Below are 15,990 nucleotides of genomic sequence, written 5' to 3' on the forward strand. Positions count from 1 at the left end.
TCAGAGAAATTCATCATGGTAATGAGACAATCATCTAAGGCGGTGGAAATACTAGTTCTTGATTTTTTTAATTGTGATGGTCAAGGCATTTATTCTCTTTGGCTATCCCAAATTGCCAAAACAATCTTGAGAAAAGAGAACAAAGCTAGAGGTGTTATGCTCCCTGACTTAAGACAAAGCTATAGGAATCAAAGTAGCATGGTACTGGCACAAAAAACAGACACCTACATGAATGGAACAGAATAGAGAGCCCAGAAATAAATCCATGCACTTACGGTCAATTAATCTACAACAAAGGAGGCAAGAATATACAATGGAAAAAAGACAGTCTCTTCAATAAGTGGTGCTGGGAAAACTGGACATCTACATGTAATTGAATGAGATTAGAACATTTCCTTTAGGAAATGCTGATTCTTTTTGAAGAGCTTTAGGAAAAGTGGTTACAGAAATATATCTATAGAGGTAGACATATTAAAACTTTTCACCCTTGTTAGTCTTAAATAAAAATTCATGTTTTCCTTTCTAAATAAACTACTGAGCATAATACAAAAATATTCTCTTCTATAAACTCTTATACTACATAAATATACCAAATGAATGAAATCCTGTGGAGTCCAGAATCGATGATGATTTTAGCAGAAAACATGACAGTGATTTGTGAGTTTGAATGCTGGGTGAAAGCACAGATAATAATAACCTTTTGGACTCCTCCATTTAGAACTTGTCAGAAATACTGAATTCTATTGAGTTTAACTCTTGCCAATTCTATAGGGATACATCCAAATCTACAGTTTTTTAGAGTGAATTTTGGCTCAGCCTAGGTGTCTGTTACAGGGTTAGCCCATTAGCTCAAATTCATAATGGTTCTGGAATGCCTTAAAACACAGTGGGATTTATGTTGTTGAATCCAACAGTCTCAAAAACTCAAAACAGTCTGCACCATCATAAAAAGAATATTGCCAATCCTGCAATATTTTAAAAATTCTGCAAGCAGAGCATGCATTCAAACCATAGAAACCAAGTTCTTCTGTTTAATAACAATTTTATGATTATAGAACATATGAAAATGACCATAAATGTAATTAAAATTACTTTCATACACTTATTATGTGTAATCAAAATTTAATCACTAGTTTATTTTACACATTCATTATGCAAGCATTATTGATACTCAAACAACGACAAAAAAACGTATATTTCACTTAGTTTCTACGGGAATTAATAGGAAAATAAATATCAGATTGAAATCATTCAGATCTTTTTAAATGATACAACTTATTTTTGAGTGACACCTGTATTGCAATCTTTGCGTGCTATTTATTTTATATAGACCTGAAACTAAATTAATATTAACAGGTAGTAAATTTCACTCATCCATTCTCTAGTCATTCAACATGTTTATTATAATTAACAGTGTACCAAAGACTTTGAGATACTAAGACAGTAAGATATGATCCTTCCCATCAAGTTTATGGAGACAGTGGCAAGAGAGAATTATAGAAGTGTTCAAATATGATGACCAGAAGTAAATAATGTAGAGACTAAGAGAAAGGGATACAGGCGGCTTGAGAAGTAAGCAGTGGCCGAATCATGAAGGGCCATATATGCTACACTTAGGACTTTGGCCTTTAAGTCAAAGGAGCAATTGGAGCATTGTTGAAGATTCTTAATCAGGAAAGTGATGTCATCATATTCGTGTTTTAGAAAGAAAACTCTAGTTGCAGGGTACAGGAAGGCAAATCCAGAGAGATGCAAATAATTTAGGAAGTTTTGAAATAACCCATGTGAAAGATGAAGATTGTCTGAATTAAGGATTTTGAAATTTAAGAACTTCTACAGAGGAAGATTTATAGAATGTAGTTAGTAATTGAATGTGGAGGGTGAGGGAACAGAGTAAGTCTGGCATAACACTGATGAAAAGCTACTTTGAGGCTTGATATGTATTAGTCCCTGCAAAGAATTCAGCTGGGATGTGGAAGGTGGGAGATACAATTTTGGACATCTGCAGAGTGACTGGATTGTGGGTTTTAAAATTAAGAGGGTTGTCTTCAGTACAGGTCAAGGTAATGGAGTCCCCTGACTATAAGTAATAGTTGAAGTTATGGACATGGAAGGATCCCTTAGGGAAAGTGTGTAGAGTGGAAACTGACTAATTTCAACTCCTAGAGAAAGCAGAGAATGTGTAGCTTAAGGACACTGAATAGAATTAACCAGAGAAGTGGGAGTAAACAAGGAGCAATGAGGAACATTGAATTATCAGAAACAGAGAAAACAGAGTGTCAAGAAGGAGTAGGTATAACTTGGTGAATATGAAAGAAGGTCAAGCAAATGAGATTTGGAAATTGTTCAATGATGGCAACATGAGATCTATGCCAATTTTACCATGAATGTCTTCAGTTGATAGATAGGTGACACCAGGTTCCAAAATGTTTAAAAGTTGAATATAAGGAGAAAAAGTGAAGAACGTGTTAACACATTTTTAGTATATTTGAGAAGTAGATGTTATTAAAGTGGATGGAGTAGAATATAGGTACACTGTACAATTTTTAAAATACATGTAGTAAAGATTTAAGCATGCTTAAATGCTGATGAGGAAAAAATATAGAGAAGAGTCTGAGAAGGAAGAAAAGGGATAATTAATAAAGCAAGGTCACTGAGCATATAGTAAGATTAAAAAAAAAAACAGAAAAAAGAGACATGTCATGCTGTAAGAGCAAGAAGGAGAAAGGATGCAAATGTGTTTCTAAATGACAGTATATTTTCAATAAAATTGGATGTTAAATATTTTCTTGTGATGAAGTGAGCAGGCAAGGTGTGGTAGACTTTGGGAGACCTGAGAAAGTTTGCGAATCAGATATGTGCAGTCTAGGGACATGCCAATCTCATTAAACAGCACTGAAAACCTAGTTGATTTTAAAACTGTGAGCTAGCTGTGCAGTTGTGGGGTTCTCTCTAGCAGTATATAGAAGCTCATATATAAGAGTGAGCATGTGGACAGTCAGTTAATCTTGAAACAGGATATTACCATGAGAATAGAACAGAGGAGAAGAGAATTGACAATTTTGATAAGATACTTGTTGAAATAATGGATTTTTGTGTCAGACTGCATAATGAAGGAAATGGTGATGAGCAGAGTAGAAAGTGGAAGAAAACAGAACTTTTCAAATACTACTCCTCTCAAACAATTGAAAAAAAAGACAATGAAAAATAAAAACTAGATAGAAAGATGTCATCAGAGAATTAATTTTGCTAATTAAAACCTTGAATAAGGACAAGCTACAATGATGACAATGTCTATATGGATATTGATCATGTAACTGAGATGTGACAAAGGATAACATATTCTGGAATTACTGGTACCAAAATTACAAACAAAATTTGTATATACATTTATTTCATTACAGGTACATGATAAGAATTCTCTTCAAATCAAAATCTCCATTCTATTACCCACAAAAAAAAAGAATTTGGAAAAATATATAATAATCCCAAAGTTTCCATCTAGTAAACTGTGTCACTTATTTCTAAACTGGGAATTCCTTCCCTCCCTCCCTCACTCCCTCCCTCACCCTTCCTTCCTTCCTTCCTTCCTTCCTTCCTTCCTTTTTTCCTCCCTGTTTACTTTCCTCTATTTTGTAAACATGCATTGAGTATTTGCTTTGTGAATGCAGTCCTTGACCTCTAAGGGCTCACAGTCCAGCGAGGACACAAATATATAAACACATAATTATAGTCAAGTGTCAAACACTTTTAAGAGTTATAGACTAGGCCATATGGGAGGAAGCTCTTAATTCATTCCCTGGAGAGGTCAAACAAGTCCTCCTGAGGAAGGTATGTTTGAGCCAAGTTTTGAAGTGTGAATAAGCTCATCAGTCAGAAAGGGGATAGAAGGAAAGAAATTATACCAGGAGAGAATATTATGTAAATGGATGCAATCATGTTGTGTAAAGGGTACTACTATGGCAAATTTGGTCTGTCTGCGGTATGGAATACCTACAGAGGAAGGGTGAGAGGCGATAGTGAAATGGTAGACAGAGGGCAGATCACAAGGGGCCTTTGGAGTTTGGACATCATGAAGATTCTCTGGATTTCTAACAAAAGTTCAAGCAGCGAACTTCCATGATGAAGTTTGAGTCATAAAATGGTAGCTCTGGGGCTTCCCTGGTGGCGCAGTGGTTGAGAGTCCGCCTGCCGATGCAGGGTGACACGGGTTCGTGCCCCGGTCAGGGAAGATCCCACATGCCGCGGAGCAGCTGGGCCCGTGAGCCGTGGCCGCTGAGCCTGCGCATCCGGAGCCTGTGCTCAGCAACGGGAGAGGCCACAGCAGTGAGAGGCCCACGTACCGCAAAAAAAAAAAAAAAAAAAAATGGTAGCTCTGTATGCCAAGTAGACTATATTTTCAGAGAAGATGAGACTGGAGTTTGGAGATATGAGGTAATTAATGTTGAAAAAACAATGAGAAACATGAATTAAATCAATTACAACAAAGCCTAACACAATTTTATGAATGGGAGAGGGACTTGACAAAGTGATTCTAAATATATTTTTAAATATGTGCATGAAATACAAACTACTTACAAGGAGAATTATTGAGAGTGGGTAACTTAGAGGCTGAAAAATATGCTACAGAGATAAACTAATCAATGAGTTATTGGCATTTGACTAGATCAACAGCTCATTGGAACAAATCAGTCAGTCCAGAAAGAATATGTAACTATGAATTTGAGTTGTGTAAGTCCTTTTATATCAGGGGTTTACAGAAAGGATACATTATAAAATAAAGATTTCTGATTCCAGAAGATAGGTAAGACACATAGGTGGGCCTTCTGTCCCTCTTAAGACTCCAGCACGATTAAACAATCAAAGTGAAAAAGGAATGCATGTATAAAACAGAAGGGAACAAGAACAGGAGACTCTTATCTAGAAGAGAAAGTCCTCAAAGTTTTTAAAAGATTGAAAACCAAAGGGAACAGAACGAGGACTGGCACAAGGAGAGAAAATCACATTCTGGAATATGCTACAGAAGGGTCTGCAAAGGAAGTGAGAGCCAAACTGTACTGTGAAACCTCTGAGACATTTGGAGTTGGAGTTAGAATGCATAAGGCAGGATGTAATTGAGCCGTAGGGCTAACACAGGAAGGGTGCTTAATTTAAGGTCAAATGAAAACTCTGTGAGTCATTACTCATAACCCATCTCTCACCCCCTTACACCCACACACACACAAAGAATTAGGGCAGTTTTCACTTATCCCCATGTACAATTCCTCTTCTTTTCACTAAAGAAATTAAATTCATAATTGGGGAAAAATACAGTTTCACTAGACAGTGGGAGGAATGGAGTCAAGTCTTCGAATAAAGTGAAGGAAGTGATTTTCAATCTAGAATTCTGTACCCAGACAAGCTATTGTTAAAGGAGTAGAAGAGAAAGATGATCTCACCCATGTCCCTACTGCCCTAACCATTTTCCCACCCCAAATAAAGGTATAAACTAAGTATGACTACTACAAGATGTGTTAAAGGAAACAACAATTATGAGAGTTCTGCAGCAGGTCTAGAGAAAAATGAATACTGCTTAAAACAGGTGGGTGGTCTCTGGAGAAAAAAGAGTTTGTGTGTGTGAGTGTGTGGTGAAGGTGATGCCATGAGCACTGAAGAATCCTGAGCCTAACATTGTATTCTGCATAGAGCCATTATTTGATAGGTGGTTTTTTGTTTTTTGTTTTTTTTGCGGTACGCGGGTCTCTCACTGTTGTGGCCTCTCCCGTTGCTGAGCACCTGCTCCAGACGCGCAGGCTCAGGGGCCATGGCTCACGGGCCTAGCCGCTCTGCGGCGTGTGGGATCTTCCAGGACCGGGGCGCGAACTCGCGTTCCCTGCATCGGCAGGCGGACTCTCAACCACTGCGCCACCAGGGAAGCCCGTTAGGTGGGTTTTGGTGATAAGAAAAACTAAATTTATACAAAAATGGCTTACCGCTTTTAAGGGTCCTTCCACATATATCAGTTTATGTGCTTCTTATAATAATTCTGATACTTAAGTATTTTCAACACTTTGGTTGGTCTGCCAGATACCGTGATGCACTATTATCTGAACTGATGAAGCATTTTAGTGCATGCTTAGTTCTGGAAGGTGTCCAACTAGTGAATCTGAAACCATGCCATTTTCCAATAGATCAAATCTTACTCAAATGTTTCTTGGGTCGCTAGCAACTTTTCCAACTCTTGCATATTTTTAAAGTTTTAGTTTCTGGGAATTCTCTGGTTGTCCAGTGGTTAGGACTCTGAGCTTCCACTGCAGGGGGCCCTCGTTCAATCCCTGGTGGGGGAACTAAGATCCCGCAAATCTCATGGCATGGCCAGAAAAACCCCCAAATAATAAAGTTTTAGTTTCTTTTTAGGAGGTTGCAATAATAATATATCTTTCTCACTTATTAGGTTTCATCAAATGTCATAAGGTGATTTATTCACTAAGATTCTTAGTTCTATTTTACTGGCTTCATACCAAAATCATGTATTTAGTGCCTTCTTTCCAAGGCATTTGCCAAGACAGTGAACCAGCACCACTTCCTCTTCCAGAGCATCAATGACACAAATCCACTCAAATAAATTAATATTTCAAATTTGACTGGCTCATCTAGCCAGAGCAGCTAGCTGACATGCCAATGCCTGTTGTAACTCTGATGGCCACTACTAAAAAATTATGAAGAAGCATTTTCATCTTAACAGTTTCTTTCAGAAGTCAGCTTCCCTTTCTCTTGTTTCCCCTGTTGACTTCTGGCAAATGGTAGAATGTGCTGGTTGCACATGACCATTCATACATGATGAATGGAGGCTGGGGATGTTGAGAAAGACACTGTGCAATTTATCTAAATATGATGGCCTCTGCCACATTTTATTTTACCATGCATTTATATTATCATTAGTTTTATTATACTTGTATTTATGTGTTTCATCAACAAAGGCTTAGGGAAATTACTTATATAAAATAATGTTTCACCTCTGGTTTCTCTCCCATTTGGCATGTGTGTGGGGGTGTGGGAGTGGGTGTGTGTGTGAGATGTTGGCTTCCTTGTGTGTTTCACTTTTTAAAAATTTGTACTTCTTATTTCTAAAGTAAAGATATTATGGAATTTTATGTGTAGAATGTACTTCAAAGTTCATTTACCCCATTTTCTTTCTTTTAGTTGAAAAGCTAAGGCAAGTTTTTAGAAACTGATTAATGAAGAACTTCAGTCTTATGGTTTGAAATTATGCATTTCCCCAATAGACAAGTTTTTTAAGTCCTTACATGGCAAAACTTTTGGTTAGTAAGTGTCTTTTGATTTCATCTTAACTTTGGTACTCAACAAAATAATTGCTCAAAGATTTGAAAACTATATATTAGGTGTGAAGCAATTTAATGTTCCATGCAAATGTATATGACAAATTTTAAAGGCTTTTACCATACTACAAACACTACAACTTTCAATATTTTCAGCCAAAAAAATTGGTTGAGATGCGAAACATTTATCATCACTTGTGAATTTAACAAATTACATGAATGTGAGACCAAAAATATTGAAGCAGATTCTTTCTCACAGAATGTATAGAAAATGGAAGATATAACAATATATAATATTATTTTGGGGGTATACTTAAAAATATATTATCAAGAGACCACTAGTGGACAAGTTAATAGAACTTGATTAACTGAAAATTAGTACAAAAATTCTTTCTGGCTGATATATGAATAGAATGGAAAACTATGTCATATTCTTACTTGATAACTTCAAAGCAATTCAACTTATTGACTATGTAATATCTACAAGATACTATCTATGGGAAAACAATTTACAGAATATATAAAATGAGTTTAAACACCCTCTACTTTATTTGCTTTTATAGTTCAGTTACCAGAGATTGTACACTGAAGTGGTCTCTCTGTTTTAAGAGTGTTCATTTTTTAGATTAATTTTAAAATACAAATTTCTGACTTGAAGTCTCAAAAATAAAATATCTGTTCTTAATAACATTAGGTACATTTCTCTATTTCTTTGTACGGTATATTTTTCAAAAAGGCATAAATTCATGTGATTGATTTTGTATACTGAGGAAATAAACTACATAGTAATAAAAACTAGAATACTTTTTTTTTTTTTTGCGGTACTCGGGCCTCTCACTGTTATGGCCTCTCCCGTTGGGGAGCACAGGCTCTGGACGCGCAGGCTCAGCGGCCATGGCTCACGGGCCCAGCCGCTCTGCGGCATGTGGGATCTTCCCAGACCAGGGCACGAACTTGTGTCCCCTGCATCGGCAGGCGGACTCTCAACCACTGCGCCACCAGGGAAGCCTGACAACGGTCTTAAATTGTTTAATTACTTTCTTTTCCGTAGTACTAATCCAGTCAACTCTCTTCTTAATAGGACCATTTTCAATATTCATTTGTAATTTTATTTTCCCAATGTGTAAGCTACTTCTTAAAGTAAATTAAACACATGGGGTTTCTGCTTGCTTTTTCGTTTTTCTAGGGCATTGTCCAATAATTAGATGTTCTGTTATACTACACAGTCCTCATATAAGTTAAAAAGATGTACTACTTTTTCCTAAGGAGCTTTAAAAATGTGAAGATTTGGGTATATTCAGTTAACAAAATGTAACCTATCATAAGCATTTTTTATTTCTGACCTATTGCCATTCGTCAGATGACGCTGACTTGAAATTCCAAGGAAAATGAGTGATCTTAGTAGAAATGCTCTATCTCAGTTAGGTACTCATTAACATTGACCCATTTATGCAACTTCACTGTTAGATGAATAACCTCTGTGGGAGAAAAAACATTTTCTGAGCAAAACTCTGTACCACCAGACATTGTGCTTCCCAGTTTTCAAGTTTTGTACTTTTATAGTTTCCACTATAACTGTTTCCTATCATTTCCTACCAGAAATCTTCAAAGAATCCATATTATTTTATCATTTTTCTTATGTTTTCTTCAACACTCATGGTCTTTGCTTTTTCTCAGGCTACTAAGGCTAACAAAGAGCAATTTTTGCATGAAGAGATGCTTTTTCTAAATGTTTAGTATAAGGAATTAAAATCCTATGTAAAAATATGTATGACTGGAAATGGCTGATATATTTTACAGTATCAAAGTAATGAAACAAATTCCTAAAATCTAGGTGATAGTCAAGATAAATCATAGTTAAGAAACATGACAATTTTTTTACAACTAAAATAGTTAAAATTTTTTTTTTATTATATATACATATATATTTGTTAAAGAACTATATGGGCATGATCAAAATAACACATGCATAGTTAGCTATATATCTTTGACAATCATGATTGATAACTAGTATATTCTATTCCATAACTACACTTCTGTAAGTATGTGGTTGTTATGACCTTATAAGTACTGTTTAGTTTACCGCAGAGTTATGTGATGAAGCATAGCCTTCTCTATAGTTCTAATGATGTAATATCTGTGCCACTTCAAAAAGAATGCTCAAATAGATGCACATTTTTTTTAAAGTTTCATTCCCACATTTCAGGAAATGAAGTCAGCCTTAAATATCTCTACATTCCCCTAATATGTGGGGAGGAGGGAGAAGGAAAGAAGTACAGGGTAGCTATGACACATACGTCCTTCAGGAAGTCAGATTTTGTAGCAGGTGGTAATTTGCACATGTAACTGTGAAAAGAAAACCACTTTACCCACTAGGGCAGGCCTGCTCTCTTTCTATCTCAAAGTTCCAGTGAGGAGAGTTTTTTTGAGAAGCTAAACTGAGAAGAATATAAAGGCAAAAAAATTAGTAAAGTACCTAGGAAGTGAAGATTCTTTTTCAATTTAAAACACTTTGGAGGAAATGAGAAATTTTATTGTTTCTAAATATACAGAGTAAAACTAGTGTAGAAGAAGTTAACAGTTCTGAGGAAAACATAATCTAGTAATTATAGTAATTTGATATCGCCACCATATCCAAGAGGATAAGGGATAAGCAGAAGGCTTGTATTACATGTGTCTTGGTTTTTAAAATTTTATTTTTATATTAATTCATTTTTGCTATACTTTACAAAAGTGTCCACAACTGACAAAGGAGAGAGTTAGTGTTCATCACAGATTGAAGATCTCTGAACTAATTATTTAGGTTCCTGGAGGAGAAAAGAAGATCAGATTAATATCAGAAGACACATCTTTTGATACTAGGAAAAAGCCAGTAAGAAAAGCTGCAGGTATATGTTTGCTGGAAAGCATGAGTGATCAGAGGTGAAGGAACTCAAACATAAGAATGTGTTTCCGGGCTTCCCTGGTGGCGCAGTGGTTGAGAGTCCGCCTGCAGATGCAGGGGACATGGGTTCGTGCCCCGGTCCGGGAAGATCCCACATGCCGCAGAGCAGCTGGGCCCATGAGCCATGGCCGCTGAGCCTGCGCGTCCGGAGCCTGTGCTCTGCAACAGGAGAGGCCACAACAGTGAGAGGCCCACGTACTGCAAAAAAAAAAAAAAAAAAAAAAAAAAAAAGAATGTGTTTCCTTTGGAAAAGGTAACATTTTAAGCTGAAACTCAGCAGGATAGTCATGGTCTTTGGGGACATGAGAAGAGAGGAAAAAATATTGGATAGATGGTAAGAGGGAAAATCATAGGTACTAAGAATAGAGAAATGCATAGACCAGAGCTGAGGACTTCAAATAGGTTACTGTTTTTTAAAAGAAATTAGTATACACAATCTACAGTTTCCTATCCAGTAATTTTCATTAGCTCAGGTATAGAAAGTGGCTGTTTTGATTACTCAGAAGTTGACATTTTGCAGAAAAGGGCAGCGGAAAAATACAGAGTCCTTAATAAATGGAGATGTGTGGTGGGTGGGGATTGAGAGGTTGTAAGATGCCAGAAGTGAGAGAAAGTTATGGGTGGAATAGCCAAATAGAATGGACACTGAAGAGAAGGAATTTTCCTGTCACAGCTAGACAAATTATTGTCTGAAAGTGGCAAAGGGGACCTCAGAAAATGAGGGCATTGACATCAAAACCTAAGGCTTATGAAGTATGAAAGAGTTGAACCAACTCTGTTTGAGAAAGTTACCAGAGAAACTGAGTCTTTGGGAAGAGGACAGGGTGCAGTCATAAGTCTCAGGAAAAGCAGAGAGGAGAGGAAGAATTTTATGATGAGGCTGAGGGTACAAGAGAATTAATCGACAATGTAGGAGGAGTTTTGAAGTGACAATGGAAAGAAGAAACCCTCCAAAAAGCACTCCACAGCAAGAGGATCTAATAATAGGTAGGGGAAGCTAAGGAGTAGATAACTGCATTTTGACTATGGACACAGGCTGATAAAGATTAGAGGCCCAGTTGGTTGACTTTTCTGAAAGTTATGGACTGGCCATTTGAATGAGATCCTAGATAGAGGAGGGACTGATGAAATTAGTCCAATGAGTGCAGTCATTATCAGTGTTCAAAGAGACCACTGTGAAGAATACTCTTCTCTCATACACCAGATGAAACCTTCTGCACTTTACCTAAAGCATGGTAGGATAATCTGGATAGTTTTCAAGGTAAGAATTGCAAAAGGTGCAAAAGGACTCTTAAAATATTTATTTTACTATTGATTCGGACTACTGCATATTGAATTCTGGATATATGTTAGCTATGAAACGGACTAAGTTGCTAAATGTTTGTTTTCTTGTATTCTGTGTCAACATGGCATAGAGACACTCCATCTAAAAGATATATCAAGTTATGCAGGTACAAATACATAAAGATAAACCAAAGAACCTGAACTTATTTTAATATCTTAAAAATAAGAATGTTCTGTGTCAAGAGAGCCATTTCTGACCCATTTGATTTTCTTAATGTTACATCGATAAGAATTCTGAAAGCATATTTGAAGCCTTCAATCAATACTGAGATCATAGAAGCAGCCTAACCTATAAATGATTCCCATCGGTGAAATCAAAGACTAAGAACAGATCAATATATTCCATGAAAGGCCTTAAATTGACCTTTTTTTTTTTTTTTGCGGTACGCGGGCCTCTCACTGTTGTGGCCTCTCCCGCTGCGGAGCACAGGCTCCGGACGCGCAGGCTCAGCGGCCATGGCTCAAGGGCCCAGCCGCTCCGCGGCATGTGGGATCTTCCCTGACTGGGGCACGAACCCATGTCCCCTGCATCGGCAGGCGGACTCTCAACCACTGCGCCACCAGGGAAGCCCAAACTGACCATTTTTTGGTTAAGTAAAACATAGTAAACCAAATAGTTAAGGATTGGTTAAGTCTCACCGATTTCATAGGTGGGTTATTAGATTGAGAGACCCTTGAATCCAGCTTATCAAGAATGAGTGTGGAAGCATTTTGGAATCAGTCACTCTGCTAATTTATGGATATCTCCATATAACACAGTTAGGGATTCGACCTTTTAAGAACAGGATAGTTTATACATTGCTCCTGGGAGAAATATCACAAAAAATTATACTTATGGTGAACAAATATGCAAATATTAGGGCAGGATTTGGGATTCGAATCAAATTATCTTACTCAGATAATTCTTCCAGCAATTCTATCTGGAGTTATTAGACTCCATCTGGGCAGAATTCTAGAACTATAATATTATAAAAGTAATTCAATGAGTATCTGTGACCAGCTCTTTCCTCTCCTTGAAGTCATATGAAAAACACAATGTTCTGAGCTGGGCGAATGTAAAGCACAGTGCCTTCCACTGACATATTTTGTAGTCTAGTTTTGGTGAAAATAAAATTAAAGCGCTACCTTTCAAACTTATTTTAATTATCTTTTTTCTGTTGACTCTTGTAAGTACCACTTAAAACATATTGCTGGTGGGTCAGAATGGTCTGTCTTTCTGTTACCCACACTCTGAGCACGCAAATCAGGTTTCAAGTACAGATTACTTGGAAGGTAGAAAATAATGAAGTTGTTTTTCTTTTTTAAATTCCTTGGTTTACAACACAAAAGCGAAAACTTTCCACTCTTAAGATCATAAAATGTTACTTTTGCTGTTATTGTTAACCCCCTGCAACAGTCTCATTCATTCATTTAATAATTTACTTAACAATTTACAATTGATTTAACAATTAATAACTACAATTCATTGAACAATTTGAGTGTCATCTACAGTGCTGTTTTTGAGTTGTCAGGTTTGCATGCAGGAGCGCTAAGATAATAGATTTAGATAGGAATTTATCACTTTAGGATTTCTACCTCATAGATGGAAAAAAGCTGAAAATATTAATTAATTCATCAATGATGTTGGCCACTTGATCAGGAAGTTGAGTAAAGTTGCCCTGAGACTTATCTTACAAGCTACCCTTAGACAATAAGAAGTTATGGCCTTGCTTAAAGTAGACCAGATGTTTCCTTTTTTGGTTAGCGTGACTATCTGCAGATGTATGTGCTCCATAAGGAAGCAGTCTTCTCATTCCAAATCTTCCATGAGCAAGGTTTTACCAGGGCCATTAATAATCTACCATATGATTCAACTATCCCATTTCTGGGTATTTATCCAAAGAATACAAGAACACTAATTTTGAAAAGATATATGCACCTATATTTTTTGAAAAGATATATGCACCTATATTCAAGCAGTATTATTTACAATAGCCAAGACGTGGAAACAGCCTAAGTGACCATCCATGGATGAATGGATAAAAAAGATGTGGTATACAAATACAGAGGAATACTGCTCAGCTATAAGAAAGTTGGGATCTTACCATTTGCAACAACATGGATGGACCTTGAGGATATTATGCTAACTGAAGGAGGTCAGATGAAGCAAGATTAATGCCATATGATTTTACTCCTCTGTGGAATATAAAAAATAAAGAAACCAAAAAGAAACAAAATAAATGAAGAAACCAAAACAAACACTTAGATACAGAGAACAGAGTAGTGGTAACCGGAGGGGAAACAGCATGGGGTGGACAAAATGGGTAAAGGGGGTCGAGTTTACGGTGATGGATGGAAACCAAATTTTTGGTGGTAAGCATGCTGTAGTGTATACAGAAGTAGAAATATAATGTTGTAAACATGAACCTTATATAATGTTACAAGCCAATGTTATCTCAATTAAAAAATAATAAATATTAAATAAATGAATGAATAAATAAATATCTCAGCAACTGGTCACATGTGAAGCTTATGCCTTCCAGGGTGTATTAATTATAAGAGCTCAACAGACAATCAAATCGGGCCCAAGCAACTACACATATTTATGTATGCATCAAAAGTAATACTATATACACCATGATGTCCTTTTGTCAGGTAGATAAATCAGGATGGAGCTACATGGATTTGACTATTTGTAATTAGCTTTTGATATTAACCAGTGTCAAAATAGCCAACTTGCTGTGCCTCTTCCAATGTTAGATTTTGGAATAGCTCTAGAAAGTGAGATCACTTTTGAACACATAATGTTAAAGGCCCAAAGGGGAGACCGTTTATGAAATTAATTATGTGAGCACTCTACAGTAGAGTTAGTATATAAATCTAGCATGAGTATAGTATACTAACATTGTGAAGTTAGGAATAGAAATGGGGTAGAGGTTAGGCTTAATTCTAGGGATTATCCTGTACAATAGGAGTTCAGTAATCACATGGAAGCAAAACAAAAAAATTGTGTTTCTAATATATTATGAAAGGCCTTATAACCCCACTAACTTCCTTTATGAAAATAGTGGTTCTGTTTCTCTGGAAAACAATTTAGAAATAACAGGGTTTTATTAAAGAAATTGGTGAATAACTGTTAGAATATGTTATCTTATTTCAGTAAATAATCACTTAAGACCTTACAAAAAGAATCTAACTCCTGATAAAGAAAGTAGAAAATCCATAAAAGTCAGCTATACTGAGAATGGGCCCTAATTCTCTGTAACATCCCAAACTTCATTCTAAAATCTTATAGTTGAATGCCGATTGCTGCCCATATTTTATAGTTTACAGATAATTGGCAGACAGTTTCAGACATTGTTTATTTTAGATAATAAGTTTGAAAGGAGATTAGTTTCTTGTTTGATCCAGAAGTTTATGTTCTTCAGTTTTACCCTATTTCTCAACTATGTAACACTTACCCAAAAGACATATTGTTCAATATGTCCATTTTGTCAGGAAATGCTTAGATATAAATATAGAATTCTATTACTAAACAAAAAAATGAAATACATGGTGATTTTCTTTCCCTACTTTAGTAGTAAAAAACTTTTTTATTGTATTTTACTGTTACTTTTAATGAAAAGTTATTGATAAAAATGTTGGTACTATTTTATTTTCAAATTCAGTGACCAAGAAATATCAGAGGAAAGAACATTAAAAGGACTTTTCTTTGGGTTTGCCAAACACAAAACCAAATTAAAAAATATGTATAACTGATTGACTTTGCTGTAACCTGAAACTTAATACAACATTGTAAATCAACTATACTCCAATAAAAATTTAAAAAAATATAAAACAAGACTTGAAAGTCACAAAAAATAAAATAAAATAAAAATATTTTACAGGAAATAAAATTCTTAATGCTTTAAAATAAATTGCTACTCATATAAGCTGTCTGATATCAAAATATGTGATCTGCTGACTTTAAAATCCAGGATCCCAATCTTACTTTAAAAAAAATTCAGAACAGTGTGTACATTCCCACAAAGAAGGATTTTTTTTTTTTTGCTCACTCTGATTACTGTGTCATAAAGGAAGATTATTTAAAGAAAGAATTAATGGCTAATAGAAATATATCAAAGTGAAAAACAATTAAAGATAGATTTGCTGATTTTATAAAAGCAAAACGCAGCTGTGCTGTCATGTTACCTCTACACACTTCAGTATGCATTTCTTAAGAATTATAGAAGTTTCCTTACCAAGATATAGTTTCTAAATCAAAGTATTAAATTTGCGAGTTTTTTTCCTGTTTCTCAGTTAATTTCTCAATACATGGTGTCCTCATTACTTCAAAAATAGACCATTCTTTTGGTGAATTATACAAAATGTGATCCTAAGTATCTCAAGGTGTCGTTTCTTTGT

At 35.8% G+C, this 15,990-nt stretch overlaps 1 protein-coding gene across 1 annotated transcript in view; it reads left to right on the forward strand.

Annotated features, from left to right (window-relative positions):
• Positions 1–15,990, forward strand: part of HCN1 (hyperpolarization activated cyclic nucleotide gated potassium channel 1) — a 372,322-nt gene that overhangs the window by 185,401 nt on the left and 170,931 nt on the right. The window lies entirely within an intron of this gene.

Source organism: Orcinus orca, chromosome 3 (genome assembly GCF_937001465.1).
Source record: "Orcinus orca chromosome 3, mOrcOrc1.1, whole genome shotgun sequence".
Classification (NCBI taxonomy): Eukaryota; Metazoa; Chordata; class Mammalia; order Artiodactyla; family Delphinidae; genus Orcinus; species Orcinus orca.